This window comes from Triticum aestivum, chromosome 7A (assembly GCF_018294505.1).
Source record: "Triticum aestivum cultivar Chinese Spring chromosome 7A, IWGSC CS RefSeq v2.1, whole genome shotgun sequence".
NCBI classification, from domain to species: domain Eukaryota; kingdom Viridiplantae; phylum Streptophyta; class Magnoliopsida; order Poales; family Poaceae; genus Triticum; species Triticum aestivum.
In genome coordinates, this window is record NC_057812.1 from 463,971,883 (window position 1) to 463,986,690 (window position 14,808).

Genomic DNA, 14,808 nt, shown 5'->3' on the forward strand with positions numbered 1-14,808 from the left:
TCCGGGGACCCCCTAATCCAGGACTCCCTCAGTAGTAACATAGACTAGTAACATATGCATGTTACTACTCTAAGTTACTCCCCACTATGACTAGTCTTAGAATGCGGCAACTTCATCCTTGTCGATGTTGTCCATAGCAGCAGTCGGTGCACAGGGCGGCGGTGCGCCATATCTGGCATGGCAACAAACAGGGTTGCGCGTGGAGCGTCGATTCATGGTTACCGCCATTGCCGGGGAGTGTGCCTCCTCTTCCTGGCGGCAGATCACTGGTGCAGATGTTGTGGTGTGTCGTCCTTGGTCGTACAGATAGCAGGTCGGCAGCTGGAGGGGATCTTCCTTAGGTGGCTCCCCTATTGCCCCTTGTAGCTGATCTGAAGATGGTGGTCACCACCCTCGCTCTCCCCATTCCCCTCCAGACTGGGATGCCAATGACCTCCGTTTTTCCGGATCTGGTGGTTAGTGGAGCTTTTGGGGCTAGGGGTTCTAGATCAGGGAAATCCCTGGCCGGCGGCGGCCACAATGAAGGCGATGCTCTGGGTGCCATTCCTCTTCCTGTAGGTGGCATCAAGATCCAGGTCCAACCCTCTACCTAGCTACATGTCCCAGGTGAAAGCTCAAAATCTCCGGATTGTGTGGCAACGGTGCTCCAGTGTCGTTTCTCTTCTTGAAGGTGCCACCTTGGTTCTGTGGCGTGATGATCGGGGATTTGGCATTGGAGGTGGGCCATCGAGATAACTTGAGTGGTCTTCCCACTCGGCGACTTGCAGCGACGTAGGTCCTTGTAGGAGACGCTAACAATGTATGGGGTTTTGCTTTTCGAGGTGAGGTCATCGTGTTTGCCGTCCTCTCCCCAGCAACCTATTGGTACATGTCATGCATACTAGGAGGTGAGCGGCTGATAACCCACAAGTATAGGGGATCGCAACAGTTTTCGAGGGTAAAGTATTCAACCCAAATTTATTGATTCGACACAAGGGGAGTCAAAGAATACTCTCAAGTATTAGCAGCTGAGTTGTCAATTCAACCACACCTGGACCTTAATATCTGCAGCAAAGTGTTTAGTAGCAAAGTAATATGATAGTAGTGATAACGGTAGCAAAAGGTAACAGTAGTAAAAGTAATGTTTTTGGTATTTTGTAGTGATGATAGCAATAGCAACGGGAAAGTAAATAAGCGAAGAAAAATATATGGAAAGCTCGTAGGCAATGGATCAGTGATGGAGAATTATGCCGGATGCGGTTCATCATGTAACAGTCATAACCTAGGGTGACACAGAACTAGCTCCAGTTCATTGATATAATGTAGGCATGTATTTCGAACATAGTCATACATGCTTATGGAAAAGAACTTCCATGACATCTTTTGTCCTACCCTCCTGTGGCAGCGGGGTCCTTACGGAAACTAAGGGATATTAAGGCCTCCTTTTAATAGAGAACCGGAACAAAGCATTAACACATAGTGAATACATGAACTCCTCAAACTACGTTCATCACCGGTAAGTATCCCGATTATTGTCACTTCGGGGTTAACGAATCATAACACATAATAGGTGACTATAGACTTGCAAGATAGGATCAAGAACACTCATATATTGATGAAAACATAATAGGTTCAGATCTGAAATCAGGGCACTCGGGCCCTAGTGACAAGCATTAAGCATAGCAAAGTCATAGCAACATCAATCTTAGAACATAGTGGACACTAGGGATCAAACCCTAACAAAACTAACTCGATTACATGATAGATCCCATCCAACCCATCACCGTCCAGCAAGCCTACGATGGAATTACTCACGCACCGCGGTGAGCATCATGAAATTGGTGATGGAGGATGGTTGATGATGACGATGGCGACGGATTCCCCTCTCCGGAGCTTCGAATGGACTCCATATCAGCCCTCCCGAGAGATTTTAGGGCTTGGCGGCGGCTCTGCATCGTAAAATGCGATGATTTCTTCTCTCTGATTTTTTTCTCCCCGAAACACAATATATGGAGTTGGAGTCAGAGAGGCAACATGGGGCCCAAGAGGTAGGGGGCGCGCCCCACCCTCGTGGAGAGGTGGTGGGCCCCCTTGCCTTCATCTTTTGCAGGTATTTTTCTTATTTTCTGAAAAGTCGCTCTGTGAAGTTTCAGGTCATTCCGAGAATATTTGCTCCTACACATAAATAACACCATGGTAATTCTACTGAAAACATCGTCAGTACGGGTTAGTTCCATTCAAATCATGCAAGTTAGAGTCCAAAACAAGGGCAAAAGTGTTTGGAAAAGTAGACACGTTGGAGACGTATCAACTCCCCCAAGCTTAAACCTTTGCTTGTCCTCAAGCAATTCAGTTGACAAACTGAAAGTGGTAAAGAAAAACTTTTACAAACTCTGTTTGCTCTTGTTGTTGTAAATATGTAAAGCTAGCATTCAAGTTTTCAGCAAAGATTATAACTAACCACATTCACAATAACGCATAGGTCTCAAGTTTACTCATATCAATAGCATAATCAACTAGCGAGCCATAATAATAAATCTCGGATGACAACACTTTATCAAAATAATCATAATATGATATAACAAGGTGGTGTCTTGCTAGCCCTTTCTGAGACCGCAAAACATAAATGCAGAGCACCTTTAAAGACCAAGGACTGACTAGACATTATAATTCATGGTAAAATAGATCCAGTCAAGTCATACTCAATGTAAATTAACAGTAATGAATGCAAATGACAGCGGTGCTCTCCAACCGGTGCTTTTTAATAAGAGGATGATGACTCAACATAAAAGTAAATAGATAGGCCCTTCGCAGAGGGAAGCAGGGATTTGTAGAGATGCCAGAGCTCGGTTTTGAAACAGAGGTGAATAATATTTTGAGCGGTATACTTTCATTGTCAACATAACAACCAAGAGATGGCGATATCTTCCATGCTACACACATTATAGGCGGTTCCCAAACAGAATGGTAAAGTTTATACTCCCCCTTCCACCAACAAGCATCAATCCATGGCTTGCTCGAAACAACGAGTGCCTCCAACTAACAAGAGTCCCAGGGGGAGTTTTGTTTGCAATTATTTTGATTTAGTTTGCATAAAGCATGGGACTGGGCATCCCGGTGACCAGCCATTTATCTCGTGAGTGAGGAGCGGAGTCCACTCCTCTTGAGAATAACCCGCCTAACATGGAAGATACAGACAACCCTAGTTGATACATGAGCTATTCGAGCATACAAAACAGGATATTTATTTGAAGGTTTAGAGTTTGGCACATACAAATTTACTTGGAACGGCAGGTAGATACCGTATATAGGTAGGTATAGTGGACTCATGTGGAATAACTTTGGGGTTTAAGGAGTTTGGATGCACAAGCAGTATTCCCGCTTAGTACAAGTGAAGGCTAGCAAAAGACTGGGAAGCGACCAGCTAGAGAGCGACAATAGTCATGAACATGCATTAAAATTAATCAACACCGAATGCAAGCATGAGTAGGATATAATCCACCATGAACATAAATATCATGAAGGCTATGTTGATTTTGTTTCAACTACATGCGTGAACATGCGCCAAGTCAAGTCACTTAAATCATTCAGAGGAGGATACCACCCTATCATACCACATCATAACCATCTCAATAGCATGTTGGCACGCAAGGTAAACCATTATAACTCACCTAATCAAGCATGGCACAAGAAACTATGATCTCTAGTTGTCATTGCAAACATGTTTATTCATAATAGGCTGAATCAGGAACGATGAACTAATCATATTTACAAAAACAAAAGAGGTCGAGTTCATACCAGCTTTTCTCATCTCGGTCAGTCCATCATATATCGTCATAATTGCCTTTCACTTGCACGACCGAATAGTGTGAATAATAATAATAGTGCATGTGCATTGGACTAAGCTGGAATCTGCAGGCATTCAATAAATAGGAGAAGACAAGGCAATATGGGCTCTTTTGTCAAATAAACAATAATGCATATAAGAGCCACTTCAAAAATTTAATTATGGTCTTCTTCTGTCGACCCCCAAAGAAAAGAAATAAAACTATTTACACGGGAGAGCTCCCAACAAGTAAAAGAAGAACAGGAAATATTTTTGGGTTTTCTTTTTAATTACTACTACAAGCATGGAAAGTAAACTAATTAAAAGCTACAACTATTTTTTTGGTTTTTCTTAAGGTTTATTAAACACACAAGAAGAAAGCATAAAAAGGAATATAAACTAGCATGGATGATACAATGAAAAAGTATGAGCACCGACATCTAGAAATGAGTGTGTGAACATAAATGTAATGTCGGTGGGAAATACGTACTCCCCAAGCTTAGGCTTTTGTCCTAAGTTGGTCTATGGCCATGGCTGGCCTGGCAGATATCCATAATAGTAGTTGGGGTCGTACTGCAATGCAGCGGCTATCGCCTGCTGAGCTGCAGCGTGGCGACGAGCGGCCTCCGCTCTCCTCTCGTACTCATCTGCCTCCTCTCTGGTAATAGTATATCTTCCTTTTGCCTGATAATCAAAGAAGGCAGGCGCAGGGAGAGTAATATGGACAGCATGGCATCTGTCAAAGATTAGTCGATACTGGAGAGGTGATTCATTCCTCTCAACAAACTGGTGGTGAACCATAGCATTAAAGTCTAGGTAAGCAGGTGGTAATTCAATATCATCCTCGTGTATGGCTACACCAAGAAAATTAGCTATGCGGGTTGCATAAATTCCTCCAAAGAAATCTCCATTAAATCTATTAAGATGCAACCTACGTGCAACAATGGCTCCCAAATTATAAGATTGGTCCCCTAACACAGCACTCCTAAGAATAATGAGATCGGGGACACACATGTGACATGCCTCACCTTTACCATTGATGCATCTACCTATGAAGAGAGCAAAATAATGTATAGCAGGAAAGTGAATGCTCCCTATGGTAGCTTGTGTAATATCTCTAGATTCTCCCACAGTTATGCTAGCAAGAAAATCTCTAAATTCATATTTGCGAGGATCCCTTATACTACCCATTGTGGAAGTTTGCATGCAGTGGTAAAATCCTCTAAGTCCATAGTGTAAGATTTATCATAAAGATCAAACAGGACAGATGGAGAATTACGTGAAGTTGAAAATTCAAACCTCCTCACAAAGGTACTGGTGAGGTTGTGATACTGGCTGTACTTCTCTTCCTCGAAGCTCACGAGATCAGCGTTACGCAAATATGCGTTGAATTCTTCCTTAATTCCCGCTCGATCCATAAAGTTCTCAGAGGGCCATTCACAAGGACACACAAGAGCGTTTCTTGGTGGCTCGTCATCAGCATCACGCATTGCAAGCCTGGGTCCTTGCTTCCTTGAAGAACCACCTTGGAACATTTTCCTAAGCATATTTCTTCCTCTGAAAAATTCTGAATTTTTTAGTAACTTCAAAATAAAAGTAAACCAAACTCAATAATATTGATAGCAACTACTCCTACAAGTGCCTAGGGCCTATATCATGCATCAAAACTACTTTTGACCATATAAATTTGACATGCAAGCTCAAGAACAGGGTCACCTAAGCAGCAAAAATTTGCAATGAATAAAGCACTAGAACAAAAACTAATTGGACCAATGGAGGAGTCACATACCAAGGAACAATCTCCCCAAGCAGTTTTGTGTGAGGTGCTTTGAGCAAGGAGATCGAAAATGGCAGCAAGATGAGCTAGAACTCGTGCTTGAGCTGGATATTCGTGTTTGTGGGAGGAAGATGAAGTGTGTGGGTGCAGGAATAAGTGGAGGAGGGCCACCGTGGGCCCACGAGGCAGGGGGCGCGCCCAGAGGGGTAGGGCGCGCCCTCCACCCTCGTGGGCAGGTGGTTGACCCCCCTGTTGTGTTCTTAGTGCCAAATATTCTCAAATATTCTAGAAAAATCATATTTAAATTTTAGGGCATTTGGAGAACTTTTATTTTCGAGGTATTTTTATATTGCATGGATAATCAGATAACAGACAGAAAAATATTTATTTTTATTTTATTTAATATAAATAACAGAAAGTAAAAGTGGGGTACAGAAGGTTGTGCCTTCTAGTTTCATCCATCTCATGGTCATCAAAAGGAATCCTCTAACAAGGTTGATCAAGTCTTGTTAACGAACTCATTCCGAATAACATGGAATCGGAGAAATTTCGAATAACACTATGTTACCTCAACGGGGATATGCACATCCCCAATAATAAGAATATCATATTTCTTCTTGACAGTAGGAAGAGGAAATTCAAAACCTCCAAATATAATCGATGGAATTTTTCCAATAGAGTTGATACTATGAACTTGAGGTTGTTTCCTCGGAAAGTGTACCGTATGCTCATTACCATTAACATGAAAAGTGACACTGCCTTTAGTGCAATCAATAACAGCCCCTGCAGTATTCAAATAGGGTCTTCCAAAAATAATAGGCATACTATCGTCCTCGGGAATATCAAGAATAACAAAGTGTTAAAATAGTAGCGTTTGCAACTACAACAGGCACATCCTCACAAATACTGACAGGTATAGCAGTTGATTTATCAGCCATTTGCAAAGATATTTCAGTAGGTGTCAACTTATTCAAATCAAGTCTACGATATAAAGAGAGAGGCATAACACTAACACCAGCTCCAAGATCACATAAAGCAGTTTTAACACAGTTTCTTTTAATGGAGCATGGTATAGTTGGTACACCGGGATCTCCAAGTTTCTTTGGTATTCCACCCTTAAAAGTATAATTAGCAAGTATGGTGGAAATTTCAGCTTCCGGTATCTTTCTTTTATTTGTAATAATATCTTTCATGTACTTAGCATAAGGATTTGTTTTGAGCATATCAATTAATCGCATACGCAAAAAGATAGGTCTAATCATTTCAGCAAAGCACTCAAAATCCTCATCATCCTTTTTCTTGGATGGTTTGGGAGGAAAAGGCATGGGTTTCTGAACCCAAGGCTCTCTTTCTTTACCATGTTTCCTAGCAACAAAGTCTTTCTTATCATAACGTTGATTCTTTGATTGTGGGTTATCAAGATCAACAGCAGGTTCAATTTCTATATCATTATCATTACTAGGTTGAGCATCATCTTGAACATTATTATTAGCATTATCACTAGTTTTAGGTTCATTACCAGATTGTGTTTCAGCATCAGAAATATAAATATCATTTGGATTCTCAGGTGTTTCAATAATAGGATCACTAGAAGCATGCAAAGTCCTATCATTTTTCTTTTTCTTCTTTTTAGGATGGCCTTCAGGATACAAAGGTTCATGAGTCATTCTACCAGTTCTAGTAGCAACTCTAACAACATTATCATTATTCTTATTATTCAATTCATTGAGCAAGTCATTTTGAGCTTTAAGTACTTGTTCTACTTGAGTGGTAACCATAGAAGCATGTTTACTAATAAGTTTAAGTTCACCTTTAACATTAGCCATATAATCACCCAAGTGTTCAAGCATATTTGAATTGTATTTCAATTGTCTACCGAAATAAGCATTAAAATCTTCTTGCTTAGCCATAAATTTATCAAACTCATCTAAGCATGGGTTAGCAAACTTAGTAAATGAGATTTCAGCTTTATCATATCTATACAGAGAATTTACCTTTACTACCTATGTCGGGTTATCGAGACCATGAGTTTCTTCAATAGGAGAAGGATTTGGATTATATGTTTCTTCAACAAGCGGTAAATTAAGACCATGTATTTCTTCAATAGGAGGTAAATTCTTAACATCTTCAGCTTTAATACCTTTTTCTTTCATATATTTCTTTGCCTCTTGCATATCTTCAGGACTGAGAAATAGAATACCCCTCTTCTTCGGAGTTGGTTTAGGAATTGGCTCAGGAATTGGCTTCGGAGGTGTCCAATTATTTTCATTTGTCAACATATTGTTCAATAGAATTTCAGATTCATCTGGTCTTCTTTCCTTGAAAACAGAACCAGCACAACTATCCAGGTAATCTCTGGAAGCATCGGTTAGTCCATTATAAAAGATATCAAGTATTTCATTTTTCTTAAGAGGATGATCAGGCAAAGCATTAAGTAATTGGAGAAGCCTCCCCCAAGCTTGTGGGAGACTCTCTTCTTCAATTTGCACAAAATTATATATATCCCTTAAAGCAGCTTGTTTCTTATGAGCAGGGAAATATTTAGCAGAGAAGTAATAAATCATATCCTGGGGACTACGCACACAACCAAGATCAAGAGAATTAAACCATATCTTAGCATCACCCTTTAATGAGAATGGAAATATTTTAAGGATGTAAAAGTAACAAGTTCTCTCATCTTTAGTAAACAGGGTGGCTATATCATTCAACTTAGTAAGATGTGCCACAACAGTTTCAGATTCATAACCATGAAAGATAGGTGAAGCAGCAAAAGCAGGGTCAGGTTTCATTCTAGTATTTAGAGATTGCTTACTCCATTTAGCTAATAACCTTTTGAGTTCATTTCTATTTTTGCAAGCTAAAATAGCGAAGGAAGCTTCTTGATCAAAAACATAACCCTTAGGAATAACAAGTGATTCTTCATCATCACTTTCATCAGTATCATCAGATTCAATATTTTCAATCTCTCTAGCCCTAGCAATTTGTTCATCAAGGAAATCACTAAGTGGCACGGTAGTATCAGGCATAGAGGTAGTTTCATCATAAGTATCATGCATAGCAGAAGTGGCATCATCAATAACATGCGACATATCAGAACGAATAGCAGAAGCAGGTGTAGGTGTCGCAAACTTACTCATAATAGAAGGTGAATCAAGTGCAGAGCTAGATGGCAGTTCCTTACCTCCCGTCGTAGTTGAGGGATAGATCTTAGTTTTTGGATCTCTCAAGTTCTTCATAATGATAAGCAGATATATATCCCAAGTGACTCAAAGAATAGAGCTATGCTCCCGGGCAACGGCGCCAGAAAATAGTCTTGATAACCCACAAGTATAGGGGATCGCAACAGTTTTCGAGGGTAAAGTATTCAACCCAAATTTATTGATTAGATACAAGGGGAGTCAAAGAATACTCTCAAGTATTAGCAGTTGAGTTGTCAATTCAACCACACCTGGAAACTTAATATCTGCAGCAAAGTGTTTAGTAGCAAAGTAATATGATAGTAGTGATAACGGTAGCAAAAGGTAACAGTAGTAAAAGTAATGTTTTTGGTATTTTGTAGTGATGATAGCAATAGCAACGGGAAAGTAAATAAGCGAAGAACAATATATGGAAAGCTCGTAGTCAATGGATCAGTGATGGAGAATTATGCCGGATGCGGTTCATCATGTAACAGTCATAACCTAGGGTGACACAGAACTAGCTCCAGTTCATTGATATAATGTAGGCATGTATTCCGAACATAGTCATACATGCTTATGGAAAAGAACTTTCATGACATCTTTTGTCCTACCCTCCCGTGGCAGCAGGGTCCTTACGGAAACTAAGGGGTATTAAGGCCTCCTTTTAATAGAGAACCGGAACAAAGCATTAACACATAGTGAATACATGAACTCCTCAAACTACGGTCATCACTGATAAGTATCTCGATTATTGTCACTTCGGGGTTAACGGATCATAACACATAATAGGTGGCTATAGACTTACAAGATAGGATCAAGAACACTCATATATTGATGAAAACACAATAGGTTCAGACTGAAATCATGGCACTCGGGCCCTAGTGACAAGCATTAAGCATATCAAAGTCATAGCAACATCAATCTCAGAACATAGTGGACACTAGGGATCAAACCCTAACAAAACTAACTCGATTACATGATAGATCCCATCCAACCCATCACCGTCCAGCAAGCCTACGATGGAATTACTCACGCACGGCGGTGAGCATCATGAAATTGGTGATGGAGGATGGTTGATGATGACGATGGCGACGGATTCCCCTCTCCAGAGCCCCGAATGGACTCCAGATCAGCCCTCCCGAGAGGTTTTAGGGCTTGGCAACAGCTCCGTATCGTAAAACGCGATGATTTCTTCTCTTTGATTTTTTCTCCCCGAAACACAATATATGGAGTTGGAGTTGGAGTCGGATTGGCAATAGGGGGCCCACGAGGTAGGGGGCGCGCCCTAGGGGGGCGCCCCCCACCCTCGTGGAGAGGTGGTGGGCCCCCTGGCCTTCATCTTTTGCAGGTATTTTTCTTATTTTCTGAAAAGTCGCTCCATGAAGTTTCAGGTCATTCCGAGAACGTTTGCTCCTGCACATAAATAACACCATAGTAATTCTGCTGAAAACAACGTTAGTCCGGGTTAGTTCCATTCAAATCATGCAAGTTAGAGTCCAAAACAAGGGCAAAAGTGTTTGGAAAAGTAGATATGTTGGAGACGTATCAGCGGCTCTGCCTGCTGATGGCGCGACATCCTCCGATCTAGGACGAGAGGGCAGGGGGTCCTCTTCGGAGGCAAAGGCGGATCATGGAACACCAATATGGTTGGCCTCATGGGAGTTGACGGAGCATGGTCCTCCTCTGGCGGCAAGCTGCTCCTTGTCCGCATCCATGGTAGGTTCTTGGTTTCATTGAGAGCTTCAATGCTCAAGCTTGCTGTTGGTACATTTGAAGTGTGTTAGCTGCTCTTGTAGTATCATGTATCGATATCATTTCTTTTTCTGTTTTGTTGTTTGTATGTTGGGTCGATGCTTTATCTATTAAGCAGGGCGAAAGCCTTTTTGGATAAAAAGTACTAAAAATTTTGATCACCAACCTTTACTAATGCTTTTTGGTGAAGCTTCGGCTCAGGATTGTAGCGCCCTTCAGTGCTTAGATTTGAGGCAAGATGACTCAAAGAAGCGAGCTTCAGAGATATTGTTGAAGAAGCTTGTGACGTATCTGCCCCCAAGCCCAAAGATTAAGCATGGTAGGCCGTTACTCCCTCTATCCATATATATAGGGTCTAATGCATTTTTCGAGGCTAACTTTGACTAAATGATAGAGCAATAATATATGACATGCAAGTTACACAAAGCATACCGTTAAATTTGTATGTGAAAAGAGCTTCCAATGATATCATTTTCACATTATACATCTCATATACTATTAATCTTATCAATAGTCAAAGACAGTCTCGAAAAACGCATTAGGCCCTATATAGATGGATGGAGGGAGTAGCTTTGATCCACTCTAGGTTGCATAGCTGGAAATGAAACACTTTGAAGAGAACAAAAAATATCCTAAGAAAGGCTCAAAAGGAGTTAGAGGAGGTTACAAGAGGTGAGCTGGCAGCGGAGGTTAATAAAAAAACACAAAGGTCTTGCTAGTGAAATTGAGAAGCTCCTGGAACCTGAAGATATCCACTAGCCAAAGCGCGGAGCAATTGATTGGTTGAAGTATGGGTATAGTAACACTTCCTATTTCCAGAATTTTGCTTCTGACCTCCATAAAAAGAACCACATTGACCGGTTGAAAGATGGCCAAGGTTCTTGGAAGGAAGGTACAACCTATTTGCATCCTCTTATTAATGATTACTTTGCTAACCTTTAGAAATTCGTGAATGGGACATCACCCTCATTGAAATGGTTGTCCATCGGATCTCTTTGGAAATGAATGAGGCCCTCTTGAAGCCATATATAACAGAAGATGTAGAGAACACATTGTTTTCCATTGGGCTTTTGAAATCCCCGGGTACATATGGTCTACATGTTGTTTCCTTTAGGACATGTTGGCATTGTGATGCCTTGACAAGCAAAGTGCTAGAGGCAATAAAGAATAAATAAATCCCAAAGGGTGGAATGACATAGTAATTGTTCATATTCCAAAGATTGATAACCTGAATAGAATTTCCCAATGCGTTTATCTAATGTTTTATACAAAGTGATTTCCAAGATGATGCGCTCCGCCTAAAAGGTACCCTAAATGAGGTAATATCATTTGTCCAAAGTGCTTTTGTTCCCATAAGGTTAACCACGGACAATATTCTGTTAGCATACGAAAGTATGCACATGATAAATAATGATAAGAAAGATTTCAGGTACTATCTAGTAAAATTGGATATGCACAAGGCTTATGATTGTGCTGAGTGGATTTTCTTGGAAAGAATGATGCAAAGATTGGGTTTTGATAATAAATTTGTGCATTTGAGAATGGTTTGTGTGAGAACAGTCAATTACAAAGTAAGATATAATGACAAACAAACGAATTCTTTTGTCCCTCCTAGGGGAATCCTTCAGGGAGACCCTTTATCACCATATTTATTATTGATTTGTGTGAAAGGTTAATCGAGTGTTCTGGCTCAAAAAGAGGAGGTTTGAGGCATCGAAGGTATTCGAGTGTGCAGAAATGCACCATCAATCTCTCATTAACTATTTGCTGATGACTCCCTATACTTTTGAAGGCGGATTTGACTAATGCAACCTCATTGAGATGGGCTCTTGATCACTATTATGAGAGATCAGGACAAATGGTGAGTGAAGCAAAGGGTAGTATCTTTTTCAACTCCAATGTGGATGGTGTTGTCAAAGCTCAAGTGTGTGTTGAACTAAATATTATGACTAAGGCTCTTTAAGATAAGTACATTGGTCTTTCATCTATCATGGAACTTGATAGGACTACAAGCTTTGTCGGTTTGCTATAGAGAATTATTCGGCTTATTAAGGGTTGGAAGGAGAAACTTATGTTGATGAGAGCAAAGGAAATCCTATTCAAATATGTCATCCCGTCCATTTCTATTTTTGCTATGTCTCTTTTCAAGATACCAAAAAAGCTTTTAGCGAGATGATGATGTCATGGTAGGATTTTGGTGGAGTGGTTCAAAGGACCAAAGAAAAATGCGTTGGGCTAAGTGGTGGATATTACGTATCCCAGAGAAAATGTGTGGAATGGGATTCCGTGATCTCCATGCTTTTAATCTTGTCAGGCTAGCAAAACAAAGTTGGAGATGAATCTAAAATCCTGAGACTTTGTGCGCTCATGTCCTTCGAGCAAAATGCTTTTTGGATGGGAACTTATTGAAAGAGGGAATAAAGAAAGGTTTTTCTTTCACTTGGCAGAGCATTGTGGTTGTTCACAAACGTTTTGAATGTACGTGCACATATTTGGAGAGTGGGCTCAGGAAATAACATAAAACATTTAGGATGATAATTGGATTCCCAAACAACCCTTCGAGAACTCACCCTAAATTGTCAAAGTTTTGCTCAGAACGATGGATGAATTGATTCCCCCATTAAGTGGCCGCTGGAATGAAGCTTTGATTAGAGACATATTTCATTCAACTGATGCTGAAAGGATTCTAAAAATTCATTGAATGAGCATGTATATGACAAATGATTCCATCACGTGGAACAAACACAAAATACTTCTCTTTCCTTGTTCGCTCGGCCTATTACCCTGAATGAGATCACCAATCCGGTAATAGAATGAGAAGGGAGAATGATCATGGCTCGGCAAAACCAAAACTAGTATGGGATATCTTATGGAAGCTAGATGTTCCCAGTAAAGTATTAACTTTTTGTGGAGGGCACGCCATGGAACAGTTCCTAGCATGACGATTCTAGTGGCGAGGCACATTCCGGTTATACTCAATGCCCAGTTTGTCATGCGGGGGCAAAAGATATTAGACACATGTCACATGCAATCGTGTGCATGAAGTATATACATCCCTTGGCATTTTTTATATAACTGAACAAGCGCTCACAGCTGACCAGTCGAGATCCATTGTCCCTGTGGAAATTCTGTGCAATCCTCTAAATAAATCTACTGTGCTTGGTCACATACGAGTTAAAGAATTAGTTTCAGTGGAAGCTTGGTACATATGGTGGCAAAGAAGTGAGATGGTTAATGGAGAAACAAAGGCCTCCCCGGCGAGGTTTGCATCTGCTATACAAGCTTTCTCATCAAATTACTCATCAGTTCGAATCATGAAATACTATGGTCAAAACTTCCCCAGGAATCCTATAAAACTGAACAACGATGCTGCTTATTTTGAAGATGGTATGGGTGCTACGAGTGTTGTATTATGCAATGATCACGTTGAGGCTATTGTAGGTGTCATTGTTCAGCTATTTCAAACTGCTAATGCAGCTTCTGCAGAGGCCTTTGCAATGGAAAATGGTCTTGCCCTCCTGGAACAGTTAGGGTGCTCCCCAGTTATCATCGAATCCGACTCTTTGGATATTATTCAGCTATGCAAAGGTGATATGGAAGTCCTAACTATAGATGAGTTTTTGTGAGAGCTCAGATAATTGGAACAGTCTCATTCCTACATTGTTCAAGGAGTGCTAATAAGGTGGCTCATTCTACCGCAAGGCATGCTTATGATTCAAAGTGTAGTCTATTTTTGGGACGGTGATCCACTCATGTTTGTCACGCCTCTTGTAATAACCAATGTAACGATATTGCAATAAACGAGCCACAAGACATTCTTTTCAAAAGAAAAAAGACTATGATTTGTATATTCTTTTGAGTGGCCAACTACATTTTGTAAGCTCTCACACACAAAAAAACTATTACCTCCATTCATTAATATAAGATGTTGGGGCGGTTTAATTTTAGGACCCTAATAAGTGTCACATGTGTGGCACGAACACATGACAACTCCGAAAGTTTTTTATGACAAATTTAGTGACACGAGAATGTCAACTCTAATTGTCAAGCATGGCAAATTTATTTTTCGGATGGCAAGTTTTAGTTTTTCGGGTTTGTTTTTTCTTTGTGGATGACAACTTTAATTGTTAAAAACATCAGAGGCAGAGTGCTTCATGCCACACGTGTGACACTTATCAATTGGGTAATTTTAAACTAATCCAACATCTTATATTAAGAAATGGAGGTAGTACAGGATGTATTTGGTTGCAACCCCGGAGAACAATTGCATGGCCTGAGACCTGCCTGAGATGTGC